Source organism: Seriola aureovittata, chromosome 19 (genome assembly GCF_021018895.1).
Source record: "Seriola aureovittata isolate HTS-2021-v1 ecotype China chromosome 19, ASM2101889v1, whole genome shotgun sequence".
Classification (NCBI taxonomy): domain Eukaryota; kingdom Metazoa; phylum Chordata; class Actinopteri; order Carangiformes; family Carangidae; genus Seriola; species Seriola aureovittata.
Genome location: NC_079382.1, coordinates 1,327,108 through 1,345,483, shown reverse-complemented (window position 1 = coordinate 1,345,483; position 18,376 = coordinate 1,327,108). Strand labels below are relative to the sequence as shown.

At 40.9% G+C, this 18,376-nt stretch overlaps 1 protein-coding gene across 1 annotated transcript in view; it reads left to right on the top strand.

Moving 5' to 3' along the window:
- Nucleotides 1-18,376, top strand: part of lrfn2b (leucine rich repeat and fibronectin type III domain containing 2b) — a 138,384-nt gene that overhangs the window by 18,960 nt on the left and 101,048 nt on the right. The gene's annotated exons all lie outside the window — the stretch shown is intronic.

Genomic DNA, 18,376 nt, shown 5'->3' with positions numbered 1-18,376 from the left:
GTGCAGCTTCTGTCCAGCTGTTAAAAGAATGTGACGTAAAGTGTTGCCAGCTCACTGCCAGTTAAGGCAAAATGGAGCGATATTCACTGTGTGTGTCACTGACATACAAGACACGTAGCTCCAAGTGCTTCACAGCTGATACAACAGACACAACAAGTGGTGAAGACGTGACATTAAAAAGTCTCCTCACTTTATTGCAACATGGGCTGTGGTATATTTTTGGTAATCAACTAAAGATGTATAAGATATATAACTAGCTATCAGAATGCATGTAATAAAATAACTAAGACATATAGACTTGGATTGTGCCTAAAGTGAGTTGTCTAGTCAGTAGAGACAGGTGTTAACAACATGAATGTGATCATACTGTAAAAAAATAAATAAATAAATAAAAAAGACTTAACATAAATCAGTTTGTGCTACAAGAAAAAATGAAAGAATGTCAAATGGGAAGTCAAGGCCATCTGTGTGTAAAAATAATGCACTTGGACCAATGCCAAATTAGGAAAGTCGAGCTGATTTGCAACTCCAAGAAAAGAACCTGGAAATAATGGCGGAAAAATTCCCTAATAAAGAGAAGAAGGGGATGTCCTGAGGAGTAAACCCCACAATAGGTGGAGACTCCTCAGGGAATATAAAAAGATGTTTGCTGGATTCTAGTTCAGTCCCTGTGTTCATGAACCAGCCTCAGTTTGCCTGTAGACCAGTAAATCTTAGAATCATACTCTACTCTGCGTTGTTTCCGTATGTTTCTTGTCTCTATTGACTTCTCTGAACAAAAGTAATTCTTATTAGTTCTGACAACACTGAGCTCTGGGAACACACTGACATTACTACAGCAAAATCAAACAAGGCAACACGTTGGAGCATGAAGCTTTTCTCTAAATTCCAATGGATGATTAAAAAAAAAATCATTAAACCTTCCCTTCATTTTCTCTTTTAAATACTGTAAACCTGTCTGACTCTTAATGGTTTTGCCCAGTCCGTGTTACAGCTTTGTTCATTTTGAATTTGGATGAAGAAGGGAGGTCTGCAGCAGTGGGCATTGTAGGCCGGGAACAAGGATACACAGGTTAGGAGAAGAGCTTGAGGAGAATGACTGATTCACACTAGAAAGTTTTACTCTATTAAACAAGAGTGGCCGACAGCAGCGCTGCTGCTTAGACCGAACAAGCTGGTGATGAGTGGAGAGTAGCCAGGATTCTTGAGCTGGACCTCGATGAGAAGATGAGACGCAGGTGTGGAGTGGAGCCAGGAGCGAGAAGCCCCGCCCACACACATACACACAGACAGAAGGGGAGGAGGAGACGCAAGGGAGAAGAAGAAACACTAGGGCTGTGGTTGAAAAGCCTTTTCTCCTTCTGAAGGCTCCTCACTGAGTGAAACCAGCTGAAGTATCTGAGCAGCAGCCATGATCACAGCTGCTCCACTTCTCTAAGTGATGAGGAAAGGAGCTTCAGTGCTTCCTATCTTATCTCCTTTAGGAGAGGAAACACTGGACCTTCCTTTATGAGAGGAAAGGAGAAATGCCGACCCACAATTCCTTGCTGCAGCAACATTTAAAGTAGTTTCACCACAGCAGAGCCACATAAATGTAGAAAGATCAGAGCAGCTGTTTTATGTTTGTGACACCATCCAGAACTGATGGAAATCCTTGTCTGATCCACTGAAGCCTGAATCCATAAATATAGATTAATTCTCTTTAAATCAGTCAGGAGTCGTCATGAAGAACAAGCAGATTGAATTTATAGTTAACAATATCATCATCATAACTAAATACTATAGTCTGTACATAAATGTTGTTTCACTAAATCCCCTCCCATTGTGTAAAAACCTAAACATTCATTTTCTCTATTTAACAAATGTATAGAAATGTCAAAATCACCTACAACAGGAAACTATAAACTGTCTGAATATAATTTATTCTGATCTTTTGCTCGGTTCAAAATATTGCTCAACTTTCTCTACTTGTACATTTCTTTCATGTCATGTTATTTCAACATTTCAGTCCTGTTTTGCTTTGTGGGCAGGAAAGGAGGATTTATCCTCTATGTGTTATAAAGTTTTCCATCGAGGTCGAGGAGATGTGGTAAGAGCCAAAGGTTGCAGCAGAACCAACAGTCTGACTTCTTCAAAGTTGCCATGTTCTCAGATTTTTTTTTTTTTTACCATGGGTTTGGACTTGACTTTAGAATTGATTCAAGAACTTTGACTTTAACACCACTGACTTACGACTTCACTCGGACCTACAGGAAATTGTTTGACCTCCTTGTTGCAGCAGAAAGGAGTAGTAGTTATCACCTTTTAAGTTGATACAGCAAACAGTGACTTTATCCCACCTCTGTTTGTTATAGATGAACTGTTCCAGGACCCAGGTGTGGGTTGTGATCCAGACTACAGTTTTGTAAGGTAGAATGTACCCACTGTTCCCCTGCTGTTGTTGTTTCTGTGGTGTCTTATGAAATGAACATATAAAAGGTGTTGAAGAACATTTCCCTGCTCCCAGCGCATATTCACAGAGACTATAGCTGTGAGCCGTCAGTCCAGTTTTCTGTCTTGGAACAAAAACACTGAACCTTTTTCTGTTTCAATATTCCACTTCATGTCTTCTCATGGTTAAAGTGAGTCCTCTGTAGGGGCCCGGCTCTCAGGGTGACAAGGGAGGTAAACTGATGTCAGAAGGATACTCAGCACTAATGCAGCGCAATGCATTAAACATTGCCCAGCAGGCTTCCATTAGAGGCACGCAAACTCTTCCAACCACGGCAAAGATGTAGTCATTCTCCTCTGTACTTCCTGTCTGGTGATTGTCTCTGTACAACTGGTGACAGTGTGTAGGTGACACAGTCACAGGTCCACAGCAAGGTGGTGCTGTGGACCTAGCTAACCCTAAGTCAAAGAGGCCACGCCCTCAATTCTACATAACTTTAAGTCTTAATAAATTGTAAATAGGGGAGTTATATAAACAGTTGTCATGAAGGAGGAAATTAGCTCTAGAGACCAAACCAGTTTTTGTACCAGGCCGTAAACATGTTTATTTCTGCTGTAAAGTTGGACATTTTAACATGGGAGTCTATGGGGACTGAGTGTGTATATACAGTATGTATGGATATCTTCCCTGGCAGAAATGGACTTCAATTGGTTGTGCTTTTAACACAACGGTTCTTATTGTGTTGTCGGTCATTTCCACTTTACTGGCTGAGTTACTGGCTTAGGCTACATCCACAGTGCTGCTTCTTAGTTTTAAAATGCGCCACTTTTGCAACGTTTCCACCTAGCATCCACACGACTCCAGAGATTTCAGCCTCTAAAACAGAGACTTTCAGAAACTCTGCTGGACCCGTTTTATTTTGAAAACTCTGCGGTTGTGTTGTATCTGGACGGACAGAAACTGAGACCTTTGGAAAGGATGACGTAGACACTCACGGTTGCTCTCTGATTGGCTCTCGTCAGCCTGGACTACCAGCAGTGAATGCAACATGATAATGACAGTGTTACTGACCTTATTGTTTTTGCTAGCAGCTGTTCAGTTAAATTCTGTATTTTAACGCTACAACTGACCTTGACCTTTGACCTTTGACCACCAACTCATCTCATCAGTTCATCCTTGAGTCCTAGTGAATCTTTGTGCCAAATTTGAAGAAGTTCCATCAAGGTGTTACTGAGATATCGTGTCCACGAGGATGGAACGGACGGACGGACGGACAACCTGAAAACAATGTGTCTCCGGCTCTGACTGTCTCCGGCGTGGAGACATAATGAAGACATGTTAGCGTGCTGTGTTCCATTCTGTTGTATTAGCTTCACTGTGAAGTTGGTGTAGCTGGTGTATTTGCTCACCTCCTGTGTCTGTTTTATCACTGTGTTACATGTTAATCAGCTCCTCTGCTCTTTGTGGAACTAAAGAGGAATAAAAATACCCAGCATGCTTTTAGATTAACATATCAGATTGTGGTATTTTGCAACTGACTGTGATTAAATTAGTCCTCGCTGATTAAATCTCACAGCATTAAAGTCATCCCTGCACTCTGTGAGAAAAAAAAAACACTACCTAATGAATAATTGTGTCATATATCCCATGGCTATGTTGATTACAAATTGCTTAAGTGCTCCTGAAGACATGCAGTGTGTTTTATTAATGACTAACAGACTCATTGAGGACCAGTCAGTGTTAATGTGCTGAAGCAGATCTTTGAATCGATTGTAAATCCAGAGAAGCGATGACGTTCAATCAACTCAGTGTTTCCAGGCCTCTTCATAAACTTTCCATATGAAATATTTAATATGTTTATTTGTACCAAAGATTAATGTGTGCAGCTGAGCACTTTCAACCCTGTTCATATACCCCTCCATTGGAATATTTATATCTTTTATTTGCTTAAAAATTAAATGGAGCTTTCCCTAAATTGAATTCAGATTTAACAGAAATGCCGTGGCTGGGGGGGGGGGGGGGGGGGGGGGGCACAGCAGGGGAATACAAATCGCCTCCCTGCTTCTCGCTGAAAAATTGCCAGCGCTCCCAGTGGATCGTTTTGCCCCGCCGTGCTGCTATTTTTTTTCCTCTTATTAACATTAATAAGCACTTATGAGGCTCTTGGTGCTGCAGAAGTGCCAGTGGTCATAATATTTTTACAAAACACAACCCTTTTCTTTTGAACATAACAGATTCCTGCAGTCCTCCAGCAGGATTACAGACGCTCAGTGACTCGTCTCTTGTGTTAAACAGCACGTACAGTAGGTGTACAACCTCATTACCAGTGTAATCTGCTGCCCTCCTCACTGTGCCGCACGTTTACTACACACTGTTGTTTCAAGTGTCCAAGTACATTGGAATGCAATAGAAGCACATCTTTACCTGGTGGACGGTTACCATAACAACACATTGTGAACATGTTTCATCTTTTTTACATCATTGATTTCATGAAACAAAAAGAATTGAAGCATAGAAACAGCTGTGTGAGTTGGTGTTTTCATCATATTAATATCATCAATGATAGATGATCAACATTTTGTAGCTTCAATTGAATTTATTTATTTATTTTTTCATGAAATGTCATCTGCTTTGCGCCGTGTGTAAGACAGAGCCTGAGTCTTTCATGCACATAGGTGGTTGATGCGGGGACACACTGTAGGAAGGAATAAAAGTAGATTGTACTTCCTCCATTTTCTGTTCACCCCATACTCTGTCTCCTCTCTCACTGTAGCTACTAAAGAGCAATCCATTTTACCCCACGCATAGCTGAGTTAAGCTAAGCAGATGTTTACAGTTATTTTTCTGACTTTATTTTTTTGGACTGTGTATGGATGCTGACCGGGGGCTCAGGGCTAAACCTCTTGTTACACAGCGAGCAGAGAGAGCAGGAGAGAGGGAGGGAGAGAGAGAGAAGTCATCGGTAACGAGGCTTCGTACTAACGGCTATGACCAACTCTACGTATCAAACAGAGGGAGTGAGACATAAAGACCTGCCTCTAATGAAAGTCTGTTACCTTCTGGAGTTGAAGTAAATAAAGACTAAACTGTTGTGGATCCAGACGGAGGCTGTGCTCTGTGTGAGAGACTCAGTAAGAAACATAGTCTGTCTCGAGGCGCGTGGTGGAGGGCTTGGGCTTAGAGATATACTCGGTTTAGTCCTAGCCTTGTTTTAAAGTTGCAGCTCTGGATGAATGACCAATCTCAACCTCCGTCTCTACACTGTTTGGAAATTAACCAAAAATAGAAAAATATCAGTATCATACTTAAAAAAATCAATGCAAGAGTTCTAGTCTTAATTTGTATGTTCCTGCACAGACTTATTTATACCACTTTGAATAATATATGTACCATCTGAGACAAAGTTAAAATGATCATGTACCTCTGTCCTCCTCAGTGTGGAGTCTGCTGCAGAAAGCAGGTCATGATATAAATAACATGTAACAGAATCATTTCAGCTCGTATGTGTTTTAATGAGCTGCCTGTTCCTTCCATTCAAAGGTCAATAACACACACACTGGATCTCACTCAAACACTAACCACAGCATTATTCTTATTATGATGTGTAACCACAACATACTGACAAATATTGGAGGAAGCAAGAATTTTAGAAATGTTTACAACAGTTGGGAACTATTTTCAGCGGCGGATTAATCCACATTTGATGCTTTAGTGAGTAGACCAGAGCTTTATGGCAAGATATATCAGACTTTGGAGACACACACACTATATTTGTTAGTTGTAGTGCTTAGTACTGGTTTGATTCTGCAAATGGGTTTTGGTGTAAAATCCGAAAAATATAGAGTATTAGACGTATCGTTAAATTATTGTATAACATAGACCTATGTTACATTTCTTTCCCTAAATTGTTCAGGTATTATTTTACTTAGTGGAGTAAACTTTGACAAACCCTCATTTAGAAAATGGGTCATGTGACTGTAATGTGAAATCAAAGGAAACCATTAGATTAGAATCATGGAAGTATGGATCTCTTGAGTTCAAACTGTGAACCATGTTGACTCGAGCTTGAAATAACAGCGAATGAATAATGTGTCAAATGTTCCTGTTAGTCTTCTTTTGATGACTTCTTAACTCCACTAACAGAAATGATGAATGCAACATCCTCTCAGCGAAGACGCACCTCTTAATGAGGGGGCGCGTAAATGAAGTGTCCTGCTGACTGATTTAATCACTGCTCGAACTCTCTCTCCTTTAAGCCCCTTTCCCGTCTAAAATTAGAACCTTAAGTTGAGACCCTCACCTTTGGGAGACAGGCTCTGTGAGGGAGGAGGTGCAGGCACAGCTACTTATCAACACTAACAACCACCACTTCTTTCCCTGCAAGCTGTGCGGGTAGCTAACAGGCTACAGCAGCCATCGGTCTCAGTTAGAATAGAACACTGCTGCTCAGACTCAACCTGCTTTCAATCAGGTAGTTTAACATTTATAATGTTGAAAACTTTTACAGTTCCACAGACTTACAGCTCCATGCTGGGTGGAGGCTGGAGGACTGATGCTGAGCTAAGGCTACATTTAGCATGCAGACACACAGAGGAGATTACAGTAGTTTTTCTGCCCTCAGTTGTGTCTGCAAGGTTTCCTATCTGGCTGTGAACAGCAACTTCACCATACACAGGGCTGTGGCAGCCCGTATGTCACCTCGGCCTGGACATGTGGATGCAGAGTGTAAATTGTGCTGTAGGTATGCTCATCAGTTGTATATGAAATACAGAGATTTCACTGTTTGTCTTTGTGTTGAAGGCAATCTTGGTTTGTTGTTTTGTCAGTTGTACGTTTTGTGTGTCCATCAAGCACAGAGATATCTGTCATGACATTTCCTGTGGATGTTGAGAAAAATCCCCTGAGGATGATTCTGACCCTTCTGAAAAACAAATTGTCCTTTCTGTTGTCAGCACACTCATGCTGTGGAGTCTACTTTTTGTCTGGTTTTTGACCGATGCAGAGTTTGGGATACACTTCTTCCCCTGTGGAGAAATTGCTCAAGGAACACACTGCGACTGTAGTATCAGTAAACAAAATATCAACATCACTGCAAGCAGTAGGCACAGGAGAGAACACAGTACATGCAAAACACCTTCTATGTATAGACTGTCACATACAAATGCCACTTTATACACACACTGTGTCGCACTGAGAAGTCATTTCTGTCACTGGAAAACATAACGGACAGAAACTCATTGAGAAGAAGCTTCTTTGTGTTCAGTCTAGACCAGATGTTGAGGGGTTTGCAGAAGAGGTGCATTGGTGATTCTTTTAACGCTTTATTATATTATATTTATCAAGTCCACCATCAGTTCAACCTTGAACTAGAATCACCTCCCGGTGGTTGTCTGTCTCCTCCACTCAGACTAGTTTCAGGGTACATCCCTGTTTATCCAGAGTCATATACAATATGATCCATATGTGTGAAATTGTGAAAGAGATATTGTGTCCACTAGAATAGGACAGATGGAAACCCTAAAAACATATGCCTCCAGCTCTGACTGTCACTGTTGTGGAGGAATAAACCAAAAGTGCAATATCATACATATAGTACATATCATTTATTGATGAATTAATTTCAACTTTGCTTTGCCTTTAGTTGAAGTATTTTAAAATCAGAGCTGAATGTCTTGCAGCCTTGATGTATAACATGTATGACAGCGTACAGTGTTTCTGGTGTTGTATTACCCTTAATAGCAGCACACAGGCCTGTGCTCTGAGAAAGGAGAGCGGTGAGGAGCAGCAGACTGGAACCTGCACTGGGTGAGAATCTAAAGCATTTTGGTGTGAAAGCACAGACGTGCCATCTCTGATGATGAGTGCCTTTCCGGGTGGATTTGGGAGACGGGAGAGGATGGATGCTGAGAGAAAGAACCAGCAGGCTGCTGTGAAATCACCAAATAGGTGTGTGTGCGTGTGTGTGTGTGTGTGTGTCTGTCTGTGAGTGTGTGTGTGTGTGTGTGTGTGTGAGAGTGTGCATGCTGGGATTGCAACATGATCTCACTTCACCACCAACAGTATTTATCTATACTCCTGTGTAGTTAAATTTCACTCCTCACCATCCAGATTTTCTGCAGGAGAGAGGAGTGTGATGACTCATTCTCATAGCTGGCGGAAACGATTAAAAAATAAATACACAGCTTGGGTGCTCTCTGACTCAGGGGGACTAAAACCCACTAAAACACATTAAGTTGTGAGGTTCGAAAAAACTGGGAGTTGCAGCTTTTTAGCTGAGCTCCTGCTCACACTGACATCTCACTGTCATCTGATGTCTCTGTTTCATTTTAACCATGAAATAGACCGAGCAGGTGGATAAGTAAAAACTAAGACAGGGAGACATTTTAAACCTCAGTAAAGTGTAGAGTGGTCCGTGTAGAAGGCTATTCCTAATGCGACAACATGTAGGTATATATATATATATATATATATATATATATATACATACATACTGTATGTGCCTGAGCAGTCAGTCTCCCTCTTCTTTTAGGTTACTTGGTTTGGTTGGACTTAGTTGATTTATGTTTGGTTTTCTTACGCTTCTACCTGTTCACAAATCCGTACACTATACCCATCATGAGGGCAGGAATTTTAATGGCAACCGGACAATACTATATGTCCTGCGGCCACCAAGGCCTTTGAGCCCATGCTACTGTCAAAATCTCCAGGTAAAAGCATCACTGAAGCAGTTCTTGCATCACCAGCATCACAGCTCACTCGCGCTCTCTCTCAGCCGCTACGCACACAGCCTACATACTGATCTAATCCTTTGAAAGGAGCTGCTCTACTCCTGTAACAATACTCCATCTCAAACTTCTCAAACTTACAGCAGGTCTCACACAGAGATGATGAAACAGTGTAATTAACTTGTTTACCTGCTTACTGCTGCCTCTGCCGTCTGCGCATGTGGATAACATAACTGATCAAAAAAGACTTTTCTGACATTCATCTGCTGAAAGTTTCTCTGAAATGAAATACATTTACATATTTATAGATTCTTGTAAAATGATACATGTTAACATGATGCATCTTAAAACGTGTCTATTTTTAACATTTATATTAAAAACTGATTTATTATTTTCTGTTTTTTTCTTATCAGAAAGTCAAGTTATATATTTGTAGGCATCAAATCGCTCAATGGCCTTTGTGCCCTAAATGGCCTTGCCCCTAAAATGACAAAATTACTGGCCTGCACATCACTGATTAACTGATTGAACTTGATGACTTTAGAGAGTCATGTGTGGTCCTTCCTCGTTTGACCGTCATCACTAAATGAAGTCATGTGGGACAAGAAACACGAGCAGTCAGATGTTCTCAGTTACTCAGCAGTTACTGATATAGATGAATACGACAAACCTAAATCAAAGTCTATCTCTAATAGCCCGCTCTGTAGTTAACCTGCCCTCCTCCCTCTCCGGCCCACCACCTCACTGTGCTGTGTGTTGATGAAACCATGACGCTGTCCGTGGTGCTGAAGTATCAGACGGATTTATACAAACTCCTCATCTGATATGAAATTGTTTCTAAAGCAAATATCAAGAGCTCTGGGGTCATTTTAAGAGCCATGTTGTAGCAATGTTCAGAGCGACCTGCGTTTCCTGAAGAGGTGAAGAAGCCGTTGTTAGAGTTAAATGTTGCTTAGTGATGTTTGACTTCTATTACTGGTAACGCGTTGGAATGTATATGGGCTTCAACTGTGACTGCTTAGAGTCCCTATCCTCAGATCTGACAGCACAACACAATGTTTTTCAGGACATTGTGCGATTTCTCCCATTTTCCATGGGTTTTTCAAAGCTTAAGAACTGGTCTAAAGGTTTTCAGGTTTTTCAAGATGTGTAGGAACCCTGTATCTGAGCTTACTGTTGTCTTTCTAATTTGAAAATGTTTCAATACACATACGTAATGACTATGCAATCTGTGTCTTTCACAAGTTAATAATTATTTGTCACCCACCACAAATAATTTATGGTGTGTGTAGGGGCGGTGTGTGTGTGTGGGGCGAACATTTAACACATGTAATCATCTATCTGCAGTATTTGTACCGTAAACATGGCTGTGGGACATTAACAATCAGAGTGCTGACAGTTAGTGGGCTGTAACGGAGGTATTTGTCCCACGGTGGCTGTGAAGATGCCACTGAAGAAGCAGTGCATGAAATATATGCAGCTGGATTCTCCCATGAGCCTCCTCCATGTAGTCTCTGCCAGTGGAACACGTTAAGGTCTTTGTGCCACAGTGTTGCTCTTAGGATGCAGAGCAGTGTGTGTGTGTGTGTGTGTGTGTGTGTGTGTGTGTGTGTGTGTGTGTGTGTGTGTGTGTGTGTGTGTGGGGAGGTAGCTGGATTTAGCCCAGCTAATCAGATCAACTTGGCATGAAAGACAAATAGGCCTCAGGCATTAGTGTGCTCAGCCTATTTAACTGCAGCATTCTCATTCTAACAGGTCACTGCTTAGTTAAGAACCTGCACACATCTCTGCAAGCTCTACATACTAAACTGAGAGCAGCCACGTCCCTCTGTATTCACTGATGTTAATACTCCATGATGAGCCATAAAGCTTTTATAAGTTTCTACACAGCAGCGCTAACACACAGCCACTTCCTTGTTACACTTATGATAGAGTTGTAGTTGCCAAGTACCGCAGGAATCACTGCAGTGCTTCTCACCAACCACTCCAGAATAAACTAGCTTCATACAACACATAAAACCACATTTCTTCTCCTCCACTTTTAGTTTGATTTGTCCAACTTTGAGAACTTAGTCCGTGAAATGTCCACCTCAACCACAGGGCAAAAAGAAAAGAAAACAAAAATCAGTAAAAACAGTTTCAACAGCACCACAGTCAATTTCTTATTGGAACAACTTCCTTACTGTACATGAGTCCCAAAACCGAAAGACTTCCAAAAGCATTTCTTCTTATTAAATCAGAATAAAAATGACTTGGAAACTAGTTCAATAGTAATCAATTTACATGAAGGATATGAAGTGAATCCCAACCAGATAGGGGAAATTCATTGTTGTGAAATTCTGTGCTATGATGGACCTGACTTAAATAAACCACTCCTGGGTAAATTATCAACATCTGAATCATCAAGAGTAGGCTTTTTAACCAGAGGTTTAATTACTGCAACCTTAATAAAAAGCCTGTGATACATATTGTGTTAATAAAGATAATTTGATCAGACCTAATATAGAAATGTTGATTAAAGGAAAAACATCCTTGAACAGTTGGAATAAGGTCTAGAAGACAAGGTGATGGTTTGCATGAAGAAACAGTTTAAGTTAGCTTAGTTCTTATTTTCTTCTATTAATGATGAGTAATAGGACGTTCTGGCCTTATGGAGGCTGTGTTGTATGTTAAATCAAGTATAACAGCTGTTTACTTACCAGTCTTGCCAAGAGCTTCAAATGTCATTGCATTTACAATACAAGAGGGCAGACTGGACGATACAGTGATTTGATATTGGAAAGTGGCAGGATGATGAGACAGGGGCTAGCTTGTTAGCATGCTAACTTAAGTATTTTTCTAGATGGGTGGAACATCATTTTTTTTGTAGCTTTCGTGAAATCTGTATTAATGAACATGTTTGTGAGTTGTACCACTGAGCCTCCTCTTACCCACTACCTTCCTCTTCAGAGGGGCCATAGTGTTGTGTGGCGTACACGACGAGGCTGCAGAAACTACCAACAACATCATCAAGGTTTGTGGGTGTAAAGTTGGTCAAGCTCCAAAGTGCCAGATTCTGCACTTCCAATAAAACAATCAACAGCACTCTTCTGATTAGACCTTTGTAACAGGCTTCCAACAACTCCTCCAGCCTCAACAACCAACAACCCTCTGATACCAAATCTGAAATAATGCCCATGGTTGTCATGGTTACAGTGATAAAGACACCGACTGTATCAAGAGTGGGCGTACCTACCTTTGTCGGCAGGGTTACTATATTAACAGTAATGGCTTGGTTAGGTTTAGGAAAAGATGGTGATGTGGATTAAAATAAGTACTTCCTCAATATTAGACGATCTTTGTTGTCATGGTTACAATAATAACAACATAGTTAACTTTGTAGAATGGTCATGGATACTAGAAATAATATAAACAGCTGGTTTCACATGGGAATGGAACACCACTTTCCTGTGTCATATTCATCCATCCACCTCAACCTCCTCCAGACGTGGACTTTGTCTCTCTTTATACTACGTCACTGTACTTTTCCCTTTGCTCCTGTCATCATTACTACGACCACTAGATGTCGCCTAGCAGCAAAACGTAACTATGGGTCATAATAACCTGCTGCACAGACGAACTATGGGGTCGTTTTTCACAGGACAGGCCAGGCTTCTGTTAGAAATGTGTATCTAAGCCCAAGTTGAGATAACCTGGATGACACATGATCAGTGTTATTTCCTCATACCTGTAAAAGATGCAGAAGTCATTATACAACTGGTGAAAAGTTTCTCAAGAAGGCATATGATGGGCCAGAGGGAAGAACTGAGATACAGCTCAATACCCTCCATCTTAATGCTCAGCAATTCTCCTTCCTTCAGCAGCTATTGTGAATTGACCCTGAGTGGGGCTTTAAACCCTTAATTATTCCACTGAAGCTCCTCAATGACCGAAAAAAGAGCAAATTATTTTTGCACAGCGTCACAGCCGTTAGGTCGAAATGCTCTTTTTAATGAATTGAGTCGCACATTTTAAAAAGTGAGCATCTAGCAGATATTTCAGAGTGAACATCTCATATCATTGCTATCATCATAGCTCATATCATTAATGCTCCATACATTCCTTCTTCACACGTTCAAACTGTCATTTCTGATTAACTACATTCTGCAGGATGTTTTTCTCTGCTTTACTTTATTAACTGCTAATTCCCTGAGGGGGTGATCAAACTTTCATCTCAGTTTATCTCAACATATGTTAAAGAACAAATGTTATATGTAATGTAAATTGGCAGCTGAAAAGGTCACAGATAACAGTTTAAAGAATGGGAATTGTTTTTACATCGAAATGATTGTTTCATTTTTACATTTTCAATGCATTAAGAGCAGAACTGTAGTGCTCAAAAGCCCGTGCTGATTCCATATTAATACATAATTTCATTTTGGTTGTCCTTAGTGTTATTCCAGAAAGCCATTCACTGCAGAATTGGGCATTGAATGTGCTTTTATGTTGGGAGACCATTAGATTTTGTTTGTGTGTCTGATAGCACTGTTCCTTCCCCTCCTCTCCAATGTAATTATAGCCATTAGGTGTCCGTCAGGGTGTAGCATTGCCAATACAAGTTGACAGCTTCTGCACACTTGCACAAGTTGTTAATCACTCCCCCTTTACTCTATAGTGTCTATTTCCAGTCAGACATGGAGCTGGCTCCTGGCAGAGATGGTGCAGGTAACTTTAAAGCCTTAAAGACAGAGTCTGTGAGTGAGATTAAAGGCTGATTCTTGCCAGTAATTTTATTTACAACTGTTTGTAGAAACTATAAGTCTCTATCTTCAAACTGCTGTCATATAGCTCCAGGATCTACAATCTCTAATTTATCATTTAACACTGCACATAACAAGCAGATCAGTGTGAGTACCTTTAATAATTATTGAAATCATCTCACATAACACCAGGGGCCGGTTTTCTCACCAAAATAGACTTTGACTATGTCTTAGATATATCAAATAGACTTCAGACTTCAATAGAGTTAGATAGACGTTTGATAGACATTTGAATTCTTCTCAACTATAGTTCTCGACTATATTAAGATAGACTGTGGCACAATGAATTCTGGTAAATTAAGATTTTTTCAAAATAGAAAAATGGCCGACCGAGGAACCACATCCAACCTCTCAGCTCTGTTTACCTTAGCAGAATATGTTTGTCTTTCAATTTCAAAAATAATTTTTGTTTAAGTCATTTTTTTGGGCATTTTTGTCTTTATTCATATAGCTACAGTGAGAGACACAGGGAAGTCAGGTAGGAGAGAGGGTATAAAATGCGGGCCACGGGTCGGACTGGAACCCGGGCCGCTGCAGGTAAGACTAAACCTTTGTGGTACGTGCTCTACCAGGTGAGTCGCTGAGCTGCCGGGGCCTACATTACTGATTTTTATAATTAGACTGCTTTCAGGGTGTTTGTACTGGTTTTAATCCCCTGGTGTGTTTGTTATGGAGAGGAGGACACCTCTGTGGATAATTCAGCTGCTGGTAAAAACCTGCTGAACGTCTGCTTCATAAGTTATCAGAGAAACAATCAGAACAAAGGTTAGCATCAATGTCAGCTCCAACTCTTTAACCATTAGAATCACCGGATCTGTTTGATTTCCCACTGTGTTTAAAAAAATCACTTTCCTCTAATTAATCAAAATAAATGTGGGTAAGTCTTGGTGTGTGTATTATCTGTTGCTTGTCTTATCATAGTATCAGTGTTATTGTACACATTTAAATGTGCCCTGATATGACTGACTAAATACAACCTTTTTGATCAACTAATTAAAAAATGTATAGAAACGCTTGTAGTAAAATGAATCAGTGCATATCAGGAGTTTCATTGTCTCCTGAAATCTAGGCCATCATCTGCCCTTCAAAGTGTATTTGGGATGCTGAATAATACATCCTGTGTAGTAATATTTGGGGAGTTGTGTGTTTTTTTTATAAAGCAGCTTCAGAGCTTGCCTCAGGCACTACCTTGGCTGGAGTCTGCAATGGTGAAACAACATAGCAGTGGTCATAATATCCCCTTCGATACACTGATCTGAGAATGTAGATGAGAGTGAAGACTTGTAGGAACACTCTGTACATGTGCACACAGCCTTAAAATAAACTGCGGCACTCCTTCCTGTTTTTGCTTTGTTTCACTCTGTAGCTGCCAGTGACAAAAGTTAATTTGGGCCCGTCAGGAATGATAAGCACGCATCACGCTCAGATTAAAACTTAATGTGCTTTTGCCGACTGGCTGCTCGTCAGCGGAATGGCCAAAACAATAGGAGCCAGCGCTGTGGAAAGCAAAGTGGATCTGAGCTCCATCCAGTCTGAAGCCCAGAAAAAGCCTAGAACCTCTCCCCAAAGTCAGCCACAGATACTTGTATGTCCTGCAGCCAGTAACAAGTGCAAACAACCTATCAACTACTTCAACCAGCTACCAAATTGTTGCTCTTACTCTCTGCTTCTTGTTCTCTTGTGTGCATGCAAATCTCCTCCGGTTAAATTCTTAGTTGCAAATGGATTCATTAGTCATACATGAGTGCATCAGTCACTTTCAGAGTGAGACGTGGCAAATTAACACACAGGTATTTGTCTTAGTGACACTGCTGCATAGAAAGTTAAGCTGTTACTTTAAAGCTGTCACAAACTTTAATGGTGTCTGCTGCCTGTTGTGAAGATCCTCTACAGATAATTTCATATGAATTTGATTAGGGACCGGGTGGACAGGCGGCACTGACCGCTGGAGGTTTCTGGGGCAGTACGACTGGAGATCTGAGTCAAATTTAAATGCACAGGAGGACAGAGACTCAGTGAAGAGTTGGAGCTGACATTGATGCTAACCTTTGTTCTGATTGTTTCTCTGATAACTTATGAAGCAGACGTTCAGCAGGTTTTTACCAGCAGCTGAATTATCCACAGAGGTGTCCTCCTCTCCATAACAAACACACCAGGGGATTCAAACCAGTAGAAACACCCAGAAAGCAGTTTGACTTTCAAAATCAGTAATTCGGGCCCCGGGAGCTCATCTGTCAAAGTCAATGTTGAGCTTCAGACAAACAAAACACTGACATAGGATCATAGAGGATATGATCAATGAATGTATTGTTACCGTGATTAAAATCACAGATTTCTCTGGTTTGAGAATTGATGGAAACATTTGGGATAATCTAATAACACAACTCAACAACATATAGAACATAGGTCTAGATGTTTTTACACATTTTACTGTGGAAAAGTTACTTATATCAGATGTCTATCAGTGAAACTGATTGTGATTTTAAGTAAGGTTTATATATTAATAATAGAAAAATGTGCACGGCATATTATCATGGTAGACTACAATTGCTGTTGAAAGCATGACTGCTAGTTTCATCATAATTCCTCATTTACTAGACTGATAAATGATATGTACATTTTTTTTCTTTTTAATTACGAATCAAAAGCAGGACAGCACTCCACTTAAACTTTTGACTCATGCATTATACGGGTGTTTAGGGCCCCGCCCCTCCTCAGTGCTACAGTCAAGCACAGGTGAGTGGGAAAACATAAACAAGTGCAAACATGTCGCCAGTGAGACGACTCGTACCCCGAAGAGCTTGCAACAAAACACAAACCTCGCTAAATAGAAATCGTATTATCTCATCTACTGTATAAAGTCATTACCCACTTTACTCTGATTACTCCACACTCTAAGGCTCAAAGTGCAGTTTGTGTATTTCAATGATCAGAATAACTTCATAATTTACGTTTACTTCATAAACTTAGAAACAGAATGAACCATAAAAAGTCACAGATTAGTTTTTCTTTTTTTCTGTCAGACTAACGAGACGATTAAAGATTCAGCAGAGCAGTTAATTAAACTAGCATGAGTGGTTCAGACAGTCACGTGTTTGATTGATATGATGATTTGTTCATTCATGTGCATTGTAAACATATTTAATCATTAACAGGCTGTAACTTATTTATTTGACAGAGCAGAAAACTGGTCAATCAAAACTCACGGCCATTTTATGTTTTCCTCTGCCTGTGATGCATAAGGAAGATGTTTACTTTCATTTTCGGAGCCAGACTCTTGTGAAGCAGCTTCAGACGGCGACAGGCGGAGTAGAGATGTCGTCACGGCGACAGCAGTGTCAACCTGAGTGACTGAGGATGGCCCCGTCAGCAGGCAGCCGCACGTCTCATAGTGGTGTTTACTCGTTTCCCAGCTGAAGGCTTGTGTATGAGCACTGACAGGGAAAGATGCAGCAGTCACGGTGGCATTAAGGAAGGTGGAAGGGATCAGCTGTCACTTGGAGATCTTTTTATATGAAAATCCGTAGGCTGGAAGAGTACATGGTTTGTGGAGATTTAACTTACATCAGAATGAATTTGTTTATAAGCATTTCAATAAAAAAAAAGGAACAAGGAGGAATGGCTGGAATTATTCAGATTTATTTTAATAAAAAACTTTATTCACATTAAGATGTAGTGTTGTACTACCAGCGTGAGAAAGATGAATGTACACTACGATACTACACTTACGTTGTTTATGCCCTTCACATGGCTTCGCAGTCACAGTAGTATTGCTTAATCATGGCATTAACACACTTCAGCTAGCCAACTCAGGAGCAGGGGGGGGGGGGCGTAGGCTGGGAGCAGATTCTGGCTCAGGATCTGGCAGGGCGTCGTTTGTGGCGCTGGGCGGCTGAGTCTCTGTCGAGCTGGACAGCTTAGGGGATCAATATGTCTGAGATCCACACTTCCCTCTAGGGGCGCCAACACTGAGATACCTCCTGGCAAAAGCAGGGCGAGTCCCGGGGGAAAGGAGGCTGCTCAGGGTCTTCAGAGACCGGATCAGACAGGAGGCTAGCTGACTGGAGTGCAGTGCTCTAGGTTGGCTGACTCAGGAGCAGGCAGCAGGTTGTCAGACTCTGAAACAGGCTGCTGGCTAGCGGACTGGGAGACTGGCTGGGAATCAGGGGCGTTTATGAAGTCCTTAATGAATTCTTCAACCAAGGCTTGGAGGATGCGTGCCAGCCTCTTTGTACTCCCTACTCCCTCTGAACCCAGTGCTGGACTAAATGATTTTGTGCTTTATACATTATCTGTGCAGTTTTAAAATTCAACAGATCATGACATTTTAAAGCATATGAATGAATAAACAGTGGGTTGATTGGTTCATAATAAATTGATTGGTGATTCTCATAGCTTTCTTCTGCAGCATGAAAATTGAG